Source organism: Mesoplodon mirus (genome assembly GCF_964341445.2).
Source record: "Mesoplodon mirus genome assembly, chromosome: 4".
Taxonomy (NCBI): Eukaryota; Metazoa; Chordata; class Mammalia; order Artiodactyla; family Ziphiidae; genus Mesoplodon; species Mesoplodon mirus.
In genome coordinates this window covers 105694883-105700882 of record NC_138979.1, presented here as the reverse complement: position 1 = coordinate 105700882, position 6000 = coordinate 105694883, and positions in this window count along the sequence as shown.

Sequence of the window (6000 nt, the reverse complement as noted above, 5' to 3'; positions counted from 1 at the left end):
TTATCTAATGCAGATGAAGAAACAGAGCCCCGGAGAGAAAAGATTACTCAAGGCCACACCTGCTTTCATCCCTACCGCCAAAAGGAGGTTTTAAAGTAACTCTTGTAGCTCATTCCAAAATTCTCAGCCTAAGGATTCTTTTTTATTTAGATCTAATCGCTAAACCTATCTGTGTGAGCCTGGAAGATGAGTAGGTGTTCTTAGTTGCTGGGGCTGTAACTTAGGAGAGAACAATTTTCTATTTCAGTTTAGACCCATAATCCAAGGTGATGGAGGGAGGCATGAAGAAAAGGAAACACAGCTGGGTCTTTACTAGAGACACACCAGAGCCAAGGTGTGTTACCTGTGCACCCCTTCACCTTGGTAGGGACCCCCAGCCTCAGCAGTGATTCATTACAGGGTCATGGGTATGCCTTGCTCTGTTCTGTCTCTGTACCAGAAAACAACTCAGTGAAGCTTTAGGTCAGCATCCGATTAGGTTGCCATGGAAACTTCCCTGGCTGGGGGACCAAGAGGGGAACAAGATCCTGGTGCCTGAACCTGGCCCGTGTGTCTTCCTTAACCAGGCCAGGCTAGTCAAGGGGAGCACTGCTATCTTTTATGGATGTCATCTGGGGTCCTTCACTCCTCAGTATTTGCCCATTCAGCCATAACTGTGGTTATGTGGAGGGTTTTTTTTTTTCTGAGTTTTGTGTGTGTGTTCTAAACCTAAACCGTTCAAAGAAAATACATTTTTCTTGGACCACAACAAAGCATGTTTTCTGAATTAGATGCATTTTCACAAAAAATTAGTCTTTAAACCCCTGTGAGCTTAAAAATAGACTGAAAACTATTTCCTGAGTCTCCTCTTTTTGGAATTTATAGTGTTTTTGTGAGTGTGTATTGTTTTTGTGGGGGGAAGGGGAATGTGTTAGCATAATTAAGCAGATCCAGGAAAAAAAAGGGAATAATTTAACTATTTCCCACATTATCCCATGCTCTGAGACTTACTCCTGGTTTTTTGGTTTGTTTTTTTAAAGGTATTTTAAATGAATATATTTGTTTAAATGAAGGTATTTTTAAAATGAAAGAAAATAGAGCTTATTATCTAATTTCTGGCTGGGAAAGGTCTTCTAGGCAACATGAAAATTCCTATAGCATTTCTTTTTTTTTATTTACAGAAAAATTCACCTTTTTTTTGGTGTACACATTACTAAATGAACCATGAGTTCAAGGAAAATGAGAAAATATTTTGAATTGACATTTGTAATTTGTGCCTTCTCATATTTTTCCTAATCAGTCTTTGTAGAGTTTTATTAATTTTTTGAGACTCACTCCTCTTGATAATAAAGCTTATCCTGGATATGCATTCATTCATTCATCCTCTTTCATTCTCAAAAGTTGACTGTGTATCTATCAGGTTCAAGGCTCTGTGCTAAGAGGAATATACAGGAAGGAGCCTGGAGCATTTAAGAGCAGGATGTTGATACACATACAAATTGAAGGTACCATGATTTGAGCTGCTGAGATTTGGGACTAATTAAAGCTCAGGAAATGCGGCATCTATGTTGCTGGCAAAACTGCCAGCAAAGATATCAAGCAGAACAATCCCCAGTAAATTTCATCAGCCAAGAAACCTCGATTCATTATGCCCATGCAAGGAGAAGGTTAATTACTGGCTTTGGTTAATTGCTTTCCTGGCTCTGCGGCATTATTTAACACAGAAGGCAAGAGAAGCCAAGAAGGAGTTGAAAGAACTGTTCTTCCAAAATACACTGGGGAGAATCAAAAACACAGATGTTCCTCTCCGGGGCCCTTGGTCAGAGCCTCCTGCCCAGATTCTAAAGGAGCTTAGTGGAAGCAAAAATGGTGGCTGCGAATGTGAACACATTAATTGGTCTTTCTTCTGTATCCAAAGTTTCAAGCCTTTGTGAACAGTCTTCCAAGACTCAGCTCAGACACCACCTCTTCAAGAAAACCTTCTGTGACCTCTCCAACCTCAACCCCACACACACAACCAGGCCAGGCTAGGTCCCTTCTCACTCCCATGCATCCTTGATGACCCCTCACAGCCCATCCCTCAATGTCAGTGTTGTGGGTCTGTGGGTTCCCCTCCCTCACGGGCCTGGTGGCTACATGGCGGGTCTTTGGCACACAGTAGGCACTTAATAAATGACACATAATATTCAATACATAGATTATGAAATTTTCAGAGCGTGCATTTAAGGGAAAACATAAAAAGAAAGTACTCATTGTGGTCATTTAAATAATAAAGACTACACTAAGGGCAGTTTACATTTATAAACAGAAAAAAAAAATTGGCACATGGTAGAAGATAAACAATGACCTATCCCACAGGGTATAAGTAACCCGCCCCATCTTCCAAATTGCTAAAAGAGAGGTAATTAGTCTAAAGACAACTCTAACCACTAAGATGTAGGGTCTACTTATTTTTAATAGTGGGGAGTATTTCAGAACAGGATGTTGACACACAGACACACTGAAGGCACCATGATTTGAGCTAATGAAATCTTGGACCAGTGAAAGCTTTAGCTGTTGGAGCTCAGTCTTCAAACTTTGCAAGATTATTGCCTGTAGAGAATATGTGAGGTTACGATCAAATAAACAAGTTACATCAAAATGTGAATTGGTGTATGTAATTATTATTCTGCTCTACAGTAATTAGGTATCTGTGGTAAGCGATTCATATAGATTACTATAAGAATTAGCACAGCTAAATTACACTTTACTTTTCCCTCTGGCATAATTTATTCTCTGCTATGTGGAGAAGCGTCAGTGTCTACAGTGGTCCTGATATCATGCACTGATCAGTGCCTACCGCACCTACACATGGGCACAGGCACCAAAACATGGGCACCTGTGCACCCAGCCCTGAGCATCTTTCATACACTGGTCAGGTACTGTCCGGGGTGGTGCTCCCCATGTTTTCTCCTCGTCCAGTCTCCTTCTTATGCCCCTCCACCAGGGAGGACTCAAGTTAGGTGGGTCTGAAAAGTATACAGTTTAAAGGGTCTTATTTAATTAAAATAATATAAAATTACAAATTCAAAATTAGGTAAAAATGAATGCTTATTTAAAACGAGAAAAGTCACAACAAACTAGAAAATACTTAGAGTAACAAATGCCACAAACATAAGAAAATCCGAAAAAGTTTGTATTACACATTCCTATAATACTTTTCCACAGACTACCTTCTGACTCCATATATTTCAAACTTTGTTTCTCCTGCATGACACACATGCATCCAGCATCAGACACTACAGGGCACATATGTCATGATACTACCTCTAACCCTACACCCTCCTGTTAGACACCAGGTGAACAATAGGAACACTCATGGAAGCCATCCCAAGGCAAGCACAGCTAGTCATTACTTCACTATATATAGAAGGGACTGCAAACCATATAAACAGATCTTTGTTCTATGTCCCCTTAGATCTAAAAAAAATGCCTGAAGTCTAACTCTCCAACACGAGGGGGAGTGTGAATGAAGCAAGGTAGAATGGAAAAGTCAGTGGACTTGACCAGTTGCAGTTAAACTATCTTATTTTTATAAATGCTACCAAGGATATGACCACATGAACACATCACTAGGGCCCGTCTATAGTCTTGGAAGGAGCCCAGGCACATGAGGAGTCCTGAAACTTAAGCTCCATTAACTTGCTGTTAAAAACATCTCTGCCCTCCTCCTACGCCCCACCCCCCATGGAATCCACCCAACCTAGCAGGCTCAACTAGGCCATGAGGTTCAAGACACCCAGCACCACATCTTAGGGAAGGACAGACAGACCGACAAGGGAATCAGGAAGGGTGAAGTCACACAGGTGTCCTCTGCCTTCAAGTCTTGGGACAATGAGGGGTAGAGGGAGTGGTTAGAGTTCTGAGATAAGATTTGGAACTCAAGCAAGTAGACTCCAGGTCATTGAATAACGATGAGCTAAGTGCTTCCCATGCGTTACTGCAGTTCATTCTCACTAAAGCCTGAAGGAGAAGGGGAAGGAAGAAAGAAGAAGGAAGTTGAGGAAGAGGAGGAGAAGGGGAAAAGGAGAAGGAGATAAAACAAAAGAGGAAAATGGAAGGGGAAGAAAACAGATAAAGAAGAGAGGAGGCAGGAGAGAAAGAGAAAGAAAAGGTTTCCTCCCTGTACATCTCTTTGCTGAGAAGCAGCAGTGTTTACCTTTGGTGTCACAATAAAATTAAAAGCTTTTTCTCATCCTCTTAAATTAGAAAGAGTGACAATTCCCTTGGCTCAGTTCTGCAAAACGCAAGTTGTCATGATCTCACTATTAAAAAAGGGATAAGGAGAAAAAACAACCTCCCAAGAGATGGATATCACTTAAAACAAATGCCTGGTAACCCAGCCATTTGGTTGCTGGCCATATTTCCCAGTAGCATGTGAGTCTTTCACCCAGACTGAAATTGGATGCCAATCTCCATGTCATATACAATCTTCAAAATTCTTCACACAACAGTTGGGGTTTTCTTTATGTGTGCCTGTCTTATCCTTTTAACTAACACTCGTAATTTTCTTCCAGGAAAAAAAAAATAACAGAAAACTTGGAAATACCACTTAATCTGGACTGCACATGGGAAGACTGTTCAGAAAATTTGAAAAATTATAATTTATAAGTGGGTGGTGTGAAGTAGCACGTTGAACCTCAGAAAAGTTAAACTCTTTAGGAGGAATGTGTTTCATTAGCATCAGAAGCCAACTCCCTCATAGAAGTCCTGGAAACTCCATTGTTTCACAGCCTTGCAGACTCATAGACTTCCTTAGTGACAGGACCTCTGGAGGTCACTCAAGTCCAGATTAACTACCAAATCCATACTCTTGGTAAAGACATCCAGAAAACATTTCACAACCTATCTCAGGAACATTCCAGTGTGTTATCATCCTCACTTTTAGGAAATCCTTCATTATTTCCAAAGATATTGGTATTGCTCCACATCTTTTGTGAAAATAACAAGATCAACACCTTTACAATTTCAGTACCAAAAAAGGTACAGAATTAAAGTGCATTCTACTATTCTGCAAGCTAATTTATCTGTACTTTTTTTTCATCTTTATCCACCTCTATGGCTCCTGTACATAACCCAAGTGCTCCCTGGGTCTTTCACTTGTGGGCAGAACAACTAAACATCTCACTCTACAAAGGATTTGGTTGGTACTGGGCCAAAGGATTATTTCACAATTCCTAGAAACGCCATAAGGCCAGATTCAAGTGCTTCAAGTTCTATAAAACTTGCTTAAGAATCAAAGCGACTTCAAGTTCTATAAAACTTGCTTAAGAATCAAAGCGACTCTCCATCGCGTCCTAGGCTGGATAAATCTGAAGTGATGGCGCATTTCTAAAGCAACTGACAATCCCGACCTCTAGCCAGAGGGTAGCACCCTCCCCGGAGCAGCAATAAACAGCTCAGTAAACTCGAAAGAAAGGTCCAGGAGGGTTGGGACTCTGCTTGAGGGGGTGAGGAGGGAAGGCGTAGTGCAGGTGGGCCTTTGGTTAACAAGCTGTGTTTGATCTCTTGTGCTCTGTCTTTCCTTCCTCCCTCTTCCCTAGCCCTCCTGATTCTCCTACCTCTCTCCGCCTCCCTATCTTGGGCACATACCTTGTTGTTAACTGGCAAACTGGAAAGCATTTCTGCTGATTTTAATACTGAAACATTTTTGAAACCATATGAAATGAATCTCGAAGAGCGGAACCACATAAAGAGCAAGGCTTTGAGCTGGAGGTATGGGCACCTGAGTTGTTCCCTGGACTACCCCACCAACACGCTCAAAGTCACTTCACATCTTTGAACCAGCCTCTTCATCTGCTAACTGGGTGGTTGGACCAGATGGCTGTCGCTAGCTTGAAAAACTCCATGGTTTTAGTTCTGGAGGAATTTCAAGCCCTGATGGAAAGTGAAGAAACTGGGAGGCAGGAGGCATGCTTTGGCCTCATTAAATCAAGTCCCAGAGATGATTATGCTTTCCCAGTGCCCACCCCCACCCCCGCC